This window comes from Pelmatolapia mariae, linkage group LG23, assembly GCF_036321145.2.
Source record: "Pelmatolapia mariae isolate MD_Pm_ZW linkage group LG23, Pm_UMD_F_2, whole genome shotgun sequence".
Classification (NCBI taxonomy): domain Eukaryota; kingdom Metazoa; phylum Chordata; class Actinopteri; order Cichliformes; family Cichlidae; genus Pelmatolapia; species Pelmatolapia mariae.
Genome location: NC_086246.1, coordinates 42,141,839 through 42,157,078, shown reverse-complemented (window position 1 = coordinate 42,157,078; position 15,240 = coordinate 42,141,839). Strand labels below are relative to the sequence as shown.

The 15,240-nt window shown below is 42.5% G+C and overlaps 1 protein-coding gene across 2 annotated transcripts in view; it reads left to right on the top strand.

Annotated features, from left to right (window-relative positions):
- The window catches only part of nhsa (Nance-Horan syndrome a (congenital cataracts and dental anomalies)), a 66,991-nt gene that overhangs the window by 766 nt on the left and 50,985 nt on the right, over nt 1–15,240 (top strand). The gene's annotated exons all lie outside the window — the stretch shown is intronic.

Here is a 15,240-nt window from a genome sequence, read left to right as displayed (position 1 = left end):
ATCAGCCACTTAAATCCGGCTATTAATTTGCTATAACTCACCCAAGCAATGACTCTCTCCATCAGCATTTTCTTTGCTGACATAAAAGAGCCACAGATTTAACAACTACATTAAAACCTGACAGATCAGAACCTTATTCGGCTATTTAGTGACCGGTAATATAAAAAAAATTCACTTAAATGTGTTATGATTAAAGAGAACATGTGTGCATCAATGAAAGAGGAGATTTGAATTTTTTTTTAAAATGATACCACTATTAATGAGCTCAAACTTATGCATGAATGCTTTTTCATTCAAGTGGAGAATTTTGGCCTTCTACCAAAAGAAAAAAAAAGTTTTTAATCTGTATTTTGTCGGGGCTTAATTTAACCCATCTTACCATAATGTTTCTTCCTGAAAGGGCTAAAAGAGTCCTGGTAACTATGGCAACAGGTGCGCTTTAACTACAATAGATCAGTCCTGCTTACCTGTGCAGTCATCCCCCAAAGGCTCGTTTTGAGCAGGAAAAATTCAGTTTGATCATTTTTGGTCATCTCTCATTTCAAGACCATCACAATCATGGCAGTCTTGGTGTATGTTACATGGAGGATCTGGAGCTGTGATATGTAAGGAAAAGGCTCATCCCTCTGTCACTCATTCCTTTTAAAGTTATTTGCCATAATACCGATATGAGGAAGTCTGAGGATTATGATGCCCCTGTCTCTGGCCCTTTCACTTTCACCCATGTGTGATCAAGCGCCAACATAATTCACTTTAACTGTGAATGAATTAAAGAAGCAAGCAGGTCTTTTTTTCTCCGTCCTTCTCACTACGGTAACCTTTTGGCAAGTAAAAGCTCCAGTGAGTGCTGTTATTTGTAAAAGCAGAAAGACTTCTTGCCCTGAGCTGACTTCTTGGCGTGTAAAGATTAAACATGTTATTCACACTTGCCATTCTTCATATGTAAAACTTTGCTTGGCCACCAGAAAGCATTCATTAGCCTGATAACACAGCATGTGGCCATCCCCTGGCTCCTTTAATCTCCCTTCCCTGAGTGACTCGGGGGTGATGTGTTTTGATAAGTGTGTGTGTGTGTGTGTATGTGTGTGTGTTTAAAATGACACTCCTCTCAAGTAAGCACTTAGGGAACCTGCATACCCCCTCTCTCTTCTCTCCACATCCCACAATTATCCATCCCCAGAACAGTTTCTGCAGCCTGGACATACCCCAGTGCATTTACCCCCCCTCTTTTAGTTTACATTCAGCAAGTCCTTGCATGTTCTCCATGCAGAACCTGCTTCCTGTGGTCTGTGAATGGGTTACTTTGCCTTAAGGTATTTTTGTGCAGGATGGATATCTGCTGACCCCTCTTAAACTCAGATTTCTTTTAATCAACAGATGTGTGTAGTTTTGTGTTGCTGGCTTGTTTTGTAGGATTCAGTCACAATAAGCCGCACATGATCAGTAGGAGTCTCTCGTTCATGGGTTATCTTGAAGCTGCAAGTCAAAGGCAACGGTGATGGTACCTACCCCTTTCAAGTGATGGCAATCCTCTCTTAATTCAAGCTGCTTCTATCCCCATTTTAAACATTTACTGTTATTATATACAAGTAATACATGCAAGTAATATTACTGGATGAAACGCCACAACAGATTTTGCTGTGTTTCTAGCTAACCCCCTTCCCTCGAAAAGCCTAATTGCTATTAATTATGCTTTTCATATTAATGTGTGTCACGGGTAGCCATAAACAGCAGTACCCTGCCCTATCTGAATGACAATTGGTGTAAATGGAGCACAGATAGCTCAGTAGGCACCGCGAGGGGGGTGGTGGCTTTCAGATGTGGCTGTGACTTGACCACAGGACGACTGCTGGAGGTGGAGGACGCAATGCAGATTCATTCGCCAATAGTGAATCATGCAGGATCAGATGCTAACCTGTTGGTAAGGTGTCGCTCTGCTGTGCCACGTTAGCAGCCTGCTGCTTTAATATTGCAACTCGCTGTGGTAATATTTGCATGCAGGCATGTTTTTAAATCCAGGGTGAGATGCTGACACATTTGGGTCAAACGAGTCCTTTTTTTGCCGGGAATGCTGTGCATCTCTTTCACTTTTACTTTGATTACTTTGATTCTTTATCAGCTACACCAGCTGTATAGGTGGTGTGCTGTACTTTACACTTTAGCAAATCTGTCTTTAAACACTGAAATTGATGCTCTCACTCTCACTGATTTATTTTGCACTGCTTTTGTCAAAGTACAAATCTGTCATTTCTTTTTGGTATTCTTTCTTGCACACACACAAACGCATACAAGTCATATAAGTTCTGTGTTTGAACAGCTCTCCTGTGACACCCCATCAGTGAGCTGAACTGCCATCAGAGCTCCTCCGTGCAGTCTCATGTTAGAGGACTCTGCTGGGTTTTAGGTTACACTGGCTCAGTACGAATGAAGCGCTGTAATACTTGTGGCGGCAAGTGGCCCTCTGGCTTTTCTGGTCCAAGAGCACATGGCTGGCAGTTCACCACATTCCTTGTACAGACCACGCCAGAGACTGCAGAAGAATAAATCCAGAATAAAGGAGGAACAGAGCAGACTCAGAGCAGCACAGAGAAAAACTGAGCAGAACTCCAGCACGAGATCTGAACTCCCTAAATCCACTGAAAGACCTTCGTGTGCAAACTGTGTGCAGAGTCTTACCTGATAATCTTGTGACTGCAGTTGAAAGTGATAAGACTTGTTACTGGTTGTAGTATTACAACATAAACCTTCAGTAACACTGTAAAATGCTGACGAAAGGCTTCAAACAACAGAAGTAATACCAATGAGCTGGCATTATTTCACATCGGATCATAAGCTCTATAAAGAGATATCGGCATATGAATATAGAGCGTCTTTCGTGAAGGGACAGATTTTTGCTACTGGAAGCTGTCTGGTTTTAATTTGTAGCTTCAGCTGCTTGCAAGCAAACAGTTTTTGTTAAGAGCAAAAGAAGGACTGCGTGATTTCTGCCAAGTTGTTAAACCTGGCTGCTGTGACAGTCGTGGGGGTGGTTGTTGAGTACAATTTAATGATGCATTGGATTTGTGTAGAGCAATCTACCCGTTATAGCTCTAATTCTTAATCGTGCATTTGGCATTGTTATGGCACAGACCAAACATATGTGCACCTCTGCACACAGTCATGGAAACCCATGCAGTGAAGCTCCCAGTGCACAGTTTTTGTGCAGATGTTCATGTCAGAGGAGGTTTGGAACTCCTCAGTTCACCTCACAATTATACCATTAAAGAGTTGATCTTGGAATATCTAGAAGGGAAGAAATTTCACAAACTGACTTGTTGCATTGGTGGAATACTGTTATACCTGACTTATGTTTCACCAGTAATGACTTAACCTGATGTGCATGAAATGTAACTACATATCGGGTTGCAACTATTTTGACTGGCCTGATCAGCAGCATTGATTCCTGCTGTGCATTTTTGGCAGTGTTTGAATTTATGAGTCATTGTCTCGATATAAGAAATAACAATCATAGCATCAATACAGGGATTCACAAATGTCAACAAATTCCTAAAGGGAAATTGGTTAAACTATCAGAATGGACGTGAAGGAATGTACAAAGAAGTGGAAAAACTAGAGGGACGAGTATGTTTACCTCTGAGAAAAACTGTCGACAACAAAGAATGGAGACCCAGGAGGGGGTAAAGTCTTAGCATTTTACTTTTGTCGAGTTGGATGGCACTTCATATAAAACACCGGGGCATTTCCATACGGTAATTAACATGTACTGCACCAGCATGAGCATAAATGCCGGTTTCCAACTTACGTATGGTTACGTCATATTCTATTCAAAGACTCTCTGCACAAGTCTAAATCAGGCCTAAACCACCGCACTGTTGAATTCAGTGAGCTCTTTAGAATGACCCATTCTTTTACAGGTGTTTGTAAAGACACCTGTTGGGTGTAGAAATGGGACTGAAAACACCTGAATTCAAAGATTATGAGGTATGACCAATAGTTTTGTCAACATACAGCACCGAAAGCACCAATTATCACTTGACCTCAATCACTTTACTGGACATCAATGGAAAAAGAAATACAGTATTAGGTTGTAACGTTTACCTGGTTCTTGATTTTATGTTTTTAACTGCTGTGATGCTTTTAAAGATCTTTTTATTTAGGTAAAACTGGAAACTGTAGCCTAAAATGATACATTAGCTAACAGTTAATGGTTTTAGCTTTGGTATTAACAAAAAAACATGGAGCTTGACACTTTGGACTGGCAGGAGTCAACCAACGACTTAAAAACCCTGACAGAAAAACCTAAACTGTCATCTAATGATTTGACTTTTTATTGGTTTTTTTATGTAAACGTATATTGGCATTCATGAAAAATAAAAGGGGGCTTGATATCTTCTGGGTACATTTAAAATTGTGCCATTCTCTTGGCCATAGTTACTAAAATTGCTTGTAATTCCATGGTCAACCAGAATCAACACCTTATCTTTAAGATAAGACAAAGTGTGCAGAATACACATTTGCTACATTTGTAACTGTCAAAGAAGTCATCAAACGTGTTTGAAATGAAACAAATCAGGTCACGCAGTACTTTCTCTGACACACAAACGCTGCATTTTATGTAACATTTAAGACGAGAGCAGTTCCTCACTTTCAGAGGAGCTTTTCTCCTGCCTAAAATGCCCATGACGAACGTTCCGAACCGTCCTGTCTGTGGACTTCACTCCAGTCTTCCACTTCATTTATGTGACTTTCGTGCAGCTCTGCAAGCCTGTAATAGAATTTCTGTGGATGGCAGTAGCGTGTCCCCTCGGTGCTTTAAACTCCACTGAAGCAGCTCAGACCGATAACCCACATTATCCCGCCGACAGCCGTTCTCTTATGCATTTAATTGATCCAGTTGAGCCATTACTGCGACTTTGATTTACTAAGTGAGGCAGCGCTGACGAGTCCATCCAAAGTCAATATTTGTCAATGGTGGAATTCATCACAGAGCTTCAGATAACGTAGAAAGGAAATGTTTTGTCAGTGAGGGAAATCAGATTTTATCGGTAGCATCCTCTCATGTGATTCGGTTTTTATTTGTCAAGTAACTGAGATTAGTTTATGTAGTGGTGGAACAGAGAGGGAGAAAGACATAGAGAGGAAATACATCACTGCTTTTCGACTCTCTGCTTCTCTTTTCCCTTTCATTATCAGAATGCATATTTCTGCAGGTCCAGACAACCTTCCATTGATATAGTACCCCAGCTAATTATAGAGCAGATTTTCAAAGACTTTGCTCACTCATTCCTGCACCATCCCCCCTTTCCTCCTCTTCCCAGACAGACACAGAGAAGGCCGAGACAGCCTTGATGCTGAGGCTTGTTGTTTTCATTCAACTGTCATATAGCTGATGTCATTTCTTTCTACTTCCTTTGCGGTTTATATTCATCTCCATGACTTTGCATTTTTTATGGAGCAGATTATTAAAAAAAAGTTCTTAGCTGATCAAGCTGGAACAAACTCATTGTTTGGTTTTGTGTTCTATATTTAAAGTTGAGTCTTTGTACCAAACTGAACTGAAGGCTTCCCGTTCACGAGGCCTCATTAACCATGTGTGCGTCTCAGCACCTCAGCCCCGGGTGGGTTGCCTGGCCTGCGATTGAAGTGGTTTCTGCTGAACCGTTCTGTCAAGTCAACCATTCCCAAAAAGCCAGTGACCAGGAAACCACAGCGCTCCCTTGCACTTCTGAGACCTTGCACCCCACACATGCTCCCTAAATTGGCCTGGATAGTTGGTGTCATTAGGGGAGAAAGGGGGAGAAGCTGGAGGCTCTGTTTGTTTATGAAAGGAGGCGTTTCGCTAAAATTAAGGTTAAGGCTTTTCATTGCTTTGATTGAGTGAAACGTGTTAGTTATTACACATTGCATTCCTGCGGTGGGACCCTCCATGAGTGCAAGTGCTCCTCAGGGTGTCTGCTAAAATCCCTCTGCTGGTCTTTTGTATATTTTCAGGTGAATAGGCTCAGGTTCCTCCAGAGAAAGTGAAGCGTTGGTTTGTTGTTAGTGAAAGGTTTTGCTTAGAGCAGAAATCAAGCACCATGATAACACGTCTCTCTGCCCTGAGGTGTATGTGAGCGTCTCTACCACACAGACAGTTAATGAATAAAATTCTCCAATTCACTGGTGGCAGGGGGAGCCACCCACCCACCCCCTGACCTTAAAAGCCCGCTGACCTCCCAACCCCCTCCAATCACAGCCCATCAAAACACAAAAGAGCAAACACAGCCGCTTCCATCTTGCTTATTACTCGCCCTCTAAAGACTTGACTGGCCAATTAAAGTGGATTTACCGTTTGACATGAGGCTGAATAGCCACAGGTCGCCAGGCCGACAAAACCCAGTCCTGGGCCAGGTCTAATTAAACTGTCAGATCAATAAAGTAAACAAAGTCATTTGTCCTGGTTGTTACTCATGGCTGCTTTTTTGTCTTTTACTTCCTCCAGGTCCTGTAAGTTGACTCAGATTTAAATCAGCCATTAGGCTTCAGTACAGTGCCTGTCGTTTTATGGCTAACATGACCTCCGTAGGGCACGGCAAGTAATCAAATGTTAATCATGATTCTGGGCTTACCCACATTGTGACATTTTCTCTAACTGCTTTATCTTTTGTTATAAATTAACCTGTAAGTTGCAACATGTCACCCCTCCAATCTCCCAATGTGGAGTCTTTAAAACATGGCTGTTATCTCTCAGCACCTTATAGCGCTCCAGTTAGTGCATCCAGGAGCGTCGCCAACAGACAAAACTGGAAGATTTCTTCCACAACATCTGCCCAAACGTCTATCCACACGCATCTGTTATCCTGTACTGCAGCTGAAACTACATTTCCTCCAAAGATCAAATATACACGTCTGTGCAGGTTAGCCTAACTTTACTGCAGCATGCATTTACGACGTCGCACCACATTCTTTTCCGTGGCAACCTGGAGAAATATTGACAGCTCGCAGGGCTGTAAAACCATTGTCGGCTGGCCTTTGTCTCACAAGAAGCCTTTCAGGGCACCCGTGCTGATTCCCTAACTCAGACTGTCTTTAAATGACTTTATATCCCACCCTGCCTTTCCCTTCCTCTCAGATCACCACCGGCACCAAGACACATTTAAATATTATGCAATGGTATTATTCATAAGAGGCATTGTTGGATCTTTGCAGGCAAAAAAAAAAAAGATAAAAAGTCAAGTGGAATTCTTCTGAAGTCCACATGAATAGCCGGCCCGCTGTCGGCTGTTAGAGATTAGTAGGAAGTAAAAGATAAAGGATCTTAAACACTGGTGGTGAGTCATACCTGTAAAAAATATGAAGAGATTTAAATTAAGTGAATGCTTGCAATTTTATTTCAAAGACTTTTTACCAACACAACATTATAGACTGCAGTGAATTTTAGTCTATAAGTGATCCTTGACCGCAACTGTGCGTCATGACTGTAAAGAAACTCGTGCAACGTTACTAAACGCTGGAAAAATCTGGAGCAATGTAAGTTGAAACTGACAGAGTGGCTTTTTAACAGGCAGGAAACACGTGTGATTGTGCAGCAGTCTTTGCCATGCAGGTGTTTAGACTGGGCTTTGACTGGAATGTGAACTTCCCTCACCCCGTCTCTGTATACAAGCGCACGGATCAGCCAGGTTGAGTCTTTTGAAAATGAAAGAGCCTTTTCATCAATCACCGCACCATCACCCGAGTGATGCTAAAACAGAAGCCACCTGTTGGATATGTGGGTGTGTGTAAACGTTAAGCCCGTCACTTTAGGTCTATTTTTATCTGCTTCCTTTGTCCTCAGAAGCAGAACCTGTGACATTGAGGGTTTTAGGTGTCTTTCCCATATTAGAATGGCTGTTTAGATGCAGTAGGTCTGTCAAGCTTTGGATTTCTCCATGTATTCAAGATGTTTGTTTTCAATTACAGTATTCTTTGGCCTATTTCTGTTGTTGGCTGTGAAAATAAAATGATACAATGCTTTTATAAGGTGTTGTAGGTGCATAAAGGCAAAAACAGGTAATTTTGGCTCTTTGATAGGTGGTTACTAGGCAACTATAACTAGACAATCATAACATCTAACAAAGATAAGAACCATCAGGGGGCAAAGATGTACGCGTCTGCCAAGTTTGGTTGCTCCAATCCTGATCGTGTAGTTGGAGTTTGTGGCCAGAGAAACAAGCAAACACATGCAGACACATGTCTTAAACTGAGATTCAGATTTAAGGTTGATTTTAGCTTTAGCCCTGCGACAGACTGGTGACCTGTCCAGAGTGTACCCCGCCTCTTCCTCTAAGACAGCTGGGATAGGCTCCGCCCCCCGCCCCCCGCGAACCTGAAAAAGGATAAGCAGAAGCGAATGGATGGATGGAGGTTGATTTTAGGTTGATTTTAGAGACTTTGTTGTTTAGAATCAGTGACTTTTCATACCGACTTAGTGAGCAGGCGGTGGCAATCCAAGCAAAAAACACCATTCAGTTTTCACCTGGAACTGCTTGACCGTTCTTCGGAGATCACCCCAACCCCAAAGCGCTCCCGTGGTTGCAGTGCTAGATTTGTCCATGAGAGTTTTTGACAGCCGTGGTCGTCTTTCTTTGGCTTTGCATGTTTCCCTTGTTTGTGCAGTAGCATCTAATCTCACACACCACACAGGCCTTACCGGTCTGACTCCCGGCAGGAAGTTGTACATACTTAGTCTGTTTTTGTCGCTTAATGACATTTGACTGGTAACAGCGCATTACATCCTGCCACGTGCTGGTAAAACCCAGAGAAAATACAAATGTATTTAAAGATTAAAAGCAGTCAGGCAAAGTATTTGATTTCTTTTTGAAGCTCAGTGACTAAATTGTCCCATATTATCATCATATTGTAGAAACTCTCTCTGAAAAAACAGATATTCTGTTGCCTGTAACTTTGTCTCTCAGTGATCATTTACATGATTTTATCAATGTTTCAGTTCACCAAGGTCTAATGCGCTCTAAAAATGTGGCATTGTTTACCATCTGTGCTTGACAGCCTGCCGTCCCTCTCACAGCAGTGATAATGGTGCTTCGGTTCATGTCGACCTCGAAAACTTAGCAACATCGTCACAAAATTCAGCGACATTTTTTAAGTAAGCAAATCAACAAAGGCTCACACTGAGTTTGTTCATCGTGTGGGAGGAGACAGTGTGTTGCTTATAGCTTTCTCCCTGAGTGATCTCAGCATAACTTTAATGTTTAACTATTGTGTTTTTGTCAGATTTTTCAGGCAGACACTCTTATCAATCAAATGGCCAAAAATGACAAGAAAATACACAAAAAAAATTTCAAATAAGGTGCAGGTTGTGGTTATCATCTTGTCAAAGGCCGGTTTTGAATTAATCATGCAAAGCTACTGTAGTAGAGCGCAAGAATGGAAATGTGAAGCTGGAAACGACAAAACGAGGAGGTACTGCTTCTCCAAGCGATCTCATAAACCTCCCTCTGCTCTTCTCATTTGACTTCTGTCATTTCAGAGTCCAACTCTTTCTCCACGGTCTTATCGGCCCCCTGCTGTGCTTGTTCCCTCCTCTGGGCTTTCTCCCGTCACACTGATTTGCACTTTTGGTGATACAAGAGGCCGCTGGAGTGTTTTTGAACAAACTGACCTGGATACAGAGGTTTTGTTGGTCTGCCTCTTGACACTTCAACACCATGTCACTGTCTAAACTCATTCCTTTATTTATTCCTGCAGTCTTCTGGGGATTATTTCTGTTTTAGGAAAAACACTAAAAACCGTGAGTTTCCGTTTGTTCGGACGAGTCGAGGTTTAATGCCTCAGATAACTCTGGACAGGTCAGGATGACTCTTCACTAACCGGCTCATTGTGCCGTGAAGCACATAAATTCACCCTCCTTCAGCTTTTGTTCCTCCCTTCTTCTTCTTACCCTCCTCGTCTGGGACATTTCCTCGCCATCCCGATTAATCTTTTATTCTCGCCAGTAATTTCGGAGCCTGTCCACTGCCTCCGGCTTTTTTTTATACTTTGTTCTTCCCTTCTGACTGCAAGCTTTCTCTGAGCTCTCAGAGTCTCTCTCTATCACTGTCCCTCTTTTCAGTATCCTAGTTTCTTTTTTTGGGATTCAGCCAGTTCCGCTCCCAGCAGCCCCACTGGGAAGAGACCATCCTGCTATAGCAGCAAAAAAGTGCAGTGCCATAAAAATGGATGACCCGTTCTCCATTATGTTCTGCTTTTCAGTTTTCTGAATTAAACATTTACTGACCACCAATCAACCCTGAAAATACACGCTTTGTACTCGCAGTAAATCTGCTTGGTTTAATATTTAATGCAGCTTTTCAGCACTTGTGTATAAATCACTCCACAGTGAGTTTTTGTAAATGAGGGGCTCCAGACTCAGTATTGACTGCAGACCTTCACTGGAGTCAAACTGGAGTAATCAGGCATCCTGTGACTCAGACTGAAAGAGAAACAGAGTTCTTTAGATTTCCAAGGAAATCCTTTGAGGTTTATTGTGACCATTGTTACTGATTTCATAACACCTCAAACTTCCACTGTCAGTTCTTGCCGTTATCTATGTAATTAAGAGAAAATGGGATATTCTAGCTTATTTCTGACATATTTCCAAGAAATGGATTCTCATCCTGAAGGAAATTCCCAGTTACCAGCCTGAAAAGCTCACTGGGGAGTTCAGAGGGAACTTCCACTGATATCTGAGCTCTGGAAACATGTGTTGAAAGAAATGTCGTACTGTTGTTTCTGCACAATAGGTAAATCCACAGACTCCACCTGTTTAGATTCTCACACACCCCGGCATTATGTCTGTCCACAGCTTGTGTGGAGCTGTGTTCTGTAAGTCTTCCATAACAAACTACTGCTTTGTTTACTGTACACACAAGAAATGGCACAGTTCATCAGCAGCTAAGTGGAGGGATAACACCTAAGTGTTCAGCACTCTGGGAAGTGGAGATTGGTGGAATAAAGTGAAATTATATTTGACGCAAACCCAGATTTATAACCTCCATCAAAACTGCTGTAGGGCTGTTGGGGCTTTTTCTACTTTCTATCTTCATACTGCTCACACCATCTACAGCAGAGGAGCTTTGTTACTTGAGTTTTAATTCAGTCACACCCCTTCTGTCAAGGTTTTGTGTTAGTTAATTATTTTTTTTGTTTACTTTCTGTTTCACTTGTATCTCATTTTCATCCTTCTGCATGTGTATAGTCAGTGTCTCCCTTTGTCCTTGTCAGTTTGTCTGGTTTTACTCTGTATTTGATTACTTCACATGGCTCTGCATCCTGTATATGGGTACACCTCAAACAACCCAGACAAAAGAAAATTATTATTTAGAACTGCCGTAATATTTGGCACCATGAATCTGGGAGCTTCCTGACCTTCCACACTCATATCTGCATATGTAGAAGGCAGACAGAGCAGCAGCAAGAGAGCATAGCAGGCAGATGGATGGATGGATGGATGGATGGATGGATAGATAGATAGATAGATAGATAGATAGATAGATAGATAGATAGATAGATAGGCTCTAGCTCTTCTGTGACCCTGAATTAGGGAGATGGATGGATGGATGGGACTTTAAGTTTGATTTGGTTTTAGCTTTCTCGTTGGGCTAAGTCTTTCTTTCTTGGCTTTCATCTTGGCTCAAGTTGAAATAAACCTGCTGCGGTGAGTCAGGATAGGGAGAGGGGACAAAAAGGGGAGCGCTGGATTTATAGCACAAGGCAAAACAAGAGTACTGTCAAGAAATGTAACGGTGCAATAGTTGTTTGATCTCAACTTTTGACTGTTTAAAGTTGCCGTTGTTCTGAGTATGAATTGCCCTGCTGTTGTTGGAGGCAAGCTGATCGTACTGCAGGGGCTGTCCTGATAAATGGAATATGGGCTTGGGAAGCAAAGAAAACTGACTGGAAAACTTGTTCTCCTCAGTTAATTTGGTAAAGTATGAGTGCTGTGGTCAACAGTAAAAAGCAGTAAATCAGCAAAGAAAGTGAATGCAGCCAAAGAGAAGGAAGGCAGGATAGCGATCCTGCTTTGATGCCCCAAGGTGTGTGAAACAGTGATTTCAAGGGTCATCACAGCAGGACAAGAGTTCAGGTTTGTTTTCATATGAAACGTGACCCCGTGGCTTTGTTTTATATGTATCAGCTGCTACCTTATGAAAGTATTCTGATTGTCTAAAAACAAGATTTACAGTTTCGGTCACTACAGTTGTGGTTTTGACTTGTTTTCGCTCTCAGACCCGGGAGAAAAGGTTCCTGGAAATAGCTTTTTATGGGGAGTCTTTTATGGGAAATGCGAGGGCTGTGTTGACCGCTGTTGCATCACAGGACTAATAGAGGGTCGGTCTGCTGTGGATTGTTCACATCGTTTTATCTCAAGAGAGTATTCCCTCCCTCGGGGTGTATCTGATATAGTAGGATGTGATGCACCGGAGAAAAATACCTAAAGGCGCTGCTGTGCTCAAGCCCCATCTGTTGGCTGTCAGCCTGGAGCTTAAAATGCGGCGGAAGGTGTCTTTCATTAGAAGCACTGACTTTCATATTGGCTGTGTCCTCCTTTAGGAATACTGTTAAACTCCAACCAGACATCAGGGTTTGTTTGTGTTTTAGTGTGTGTCATGTTTTCCTTTCACTTTCTGGGAAAAACTGAGATAGTTTGTGAAGTGCATTCCAACTCCTTCACATTTTTGTTCACCAAACATCCTCTTTTTTCTTTCTTACAAGATTAATTTGATACATTTTATAGTAAAAAAAAAAAAATACGAGTAGCAAATCCTGCCTCCCAACCAGAGGTGCTGCTGAGCTTTGAAACAGCATGTCTGAGGGCTGACTTTTAAGTGTCACTGGTGGTTTTATTGTTACCTCACAGAAAATTTAATCAGGTAGTCAAATGGGCAAATGAGGTCGGCAGAAATCGTGTATCTGTGGGGAAAGTGCTGCATAGTAAAGATGAACACAGAGCAGATTAGCGAGCCTATTAGGTACTTTTTGTTTTGAATATTGGAATACACAAATTACCCACACCTATCTGTGTGAGAGGTTTGTCCTTCTATCTGCGCACAACAAATTTGACTAGATAGTCCTTCAAAGCAGCTCAGAATTCATTTGCATTTAAACTCTGCAGCACGTGCGGTCAGATGTGTCCAAATACAGCTTAACTTTTCACGACCAAATGTTTCCTAGGCACATTCCGAATGAAGCCACACCCGTATTTAGAGCCGAAGTCCTGAAATATGATCACACAGGGTTTAATTTGAGTCTCTGAACTGGACATCTCAGCCACATTTGTGGTATTTGTCACTTTTGAGCATTTTTAGTGGAATTATCTGGCAAATAATATGTGCTGCTGAGAAGTTAATTGTACTAACAGCCTGTCCAAGAAGTCTGTGCTTCAGCTTTGATGATTGCTTTCTACCTATGCACTCACCAGTGTGTCAGGGGCAACTTTGGGCATTCCAGTTAGTAGAAGATCTCCTCATCCTTGGCTGAACCTGTATCTGTGCCTTTCTAACCAAGCTTTGCAGTTTTATCTGAAAACTTAGCCCTTCAAACTACATATATGGTCACTTCTGACTCCTAAAAATGATCATGGTGGTGGCCATAATGATGAAATTGAGGCTTGAAAACAGAAAGCCACAAAAAATAGTAACTGTATGGTGGCTATAGAGTCATACAGTCTATGTCCGAGGCTGAAAACACCCACTCTCCGGAGTCCCCACCTTCCAGTACATGGGGGTAAAGTGGATATGTGTCAGATGATCCAGCTAGAAAAGATAAACACACACATATACATGCATAGCGATATGTCTTGAGTGGGATAAAGACATAAAAGCGCTTGTGCAAATGAAATGGAAAGCAGGTCTTGAACGGCTGCCGCGCTGAAACAGGCCGACGTTGGGGCAAAAGTCTACCCTTGCAGATCTCTTTGTGCCGGCGAGCTGCATGCCAGCTGGCTGGCTGCTGGGAACCTTTGTATAACTCATTACCTCTCTATTGAGAAACACAAAGATGGGGCGCACTTGCCCATCAGAGCTTGGAGTCTCCCGGTCCCAGTCTTCACCTTATCGTGAGGTCAAGGTCACGGCCCCCGTGCTGAGATGACGCCTGGCATCTTCATCGCCCAGCAGCCAATCGGTGACTGCGATCTCGGTCACGGGATCCGTTTGAATAAGGCTGTCAGGGGGACGTCTCTCCATTCACTTAACGTCTGGGTTGTTACCTTGGCAGCACTTTGCCTAAGAGAAGAAATGTCTCAGGCAGCACCCATTGATAACCATTGATTTGAATTCTTTCACTACATGTGTCCTCAAAGTGTGCCCTTGTCTTCTTTTACTGCCCCCGCTGTTTGCTCACCCTTAAACTAAATGCCACGGTGGCACCAGTCTGTGACAGAAAAGCCTCATTTATCTCCTTGATGATGTCTATTCACTCCTGTCATAAAGCTGCTGGGTCTTTGTTTAGCATAGAACATAATTGTTAGTTTGAACAGGGTGGGCCAAGAGGTGGGGGGAGCTGTACTGTGGATATTGTTTTCGGAGGTGCAGTGAAAAAGGGGAGTGGATGAGGTGGATCAAAGATGCCTTGATTCTGACAGAATAACATCGTAATCAAAAGCATATGTTTCAGGCGATCCAGGTTGAATACAGAGACCTGAGAAAAAGAAGCAGATACGGTGTGAAAAATAGTTGCCGTGTTATTCTGGGCTTATAAACATAATAAATACTCAACTGCATACTCGTGCAGATTATGATGACTTACCTAAAGCAACAATTTCTCTGTTTTTTTTTTTTTGGGGGGGGGGGGGGGGGGGTTCCCCTTGCTCTCCCTCAACATGTGTTGATTTTTCTTTTCAGTGAACCAGCTCATATCAGGTTAACCCTCATGTCTCAATGTGGGAACCTGTAAGACTCTACCAGAGCCATCTGTGACACTGCAGATGGCCCTGCTTGTTAAAGTGGGCCATGCTAGGACCCTGCCGTCTACCCAGGACGGGACAATGGAGATTACGGGTGTCTGATCTCTTGGTTTAAATGCACGGTCTCAGGGCTGCAGGACACAGGGAGGGGCTCACTGCCCTGATCTTTGAATCAAGGAATTATAAGACACAATGTCATTTACCCTCTCACTGAAGGTTCACAGGAATATATTCAAGTCATCTCACATGTAGCCATGCAGCATTGTCTTGCTTTTGTGCTAGTGTCCACAACTTACATGAGTTAAAATAAATAAATC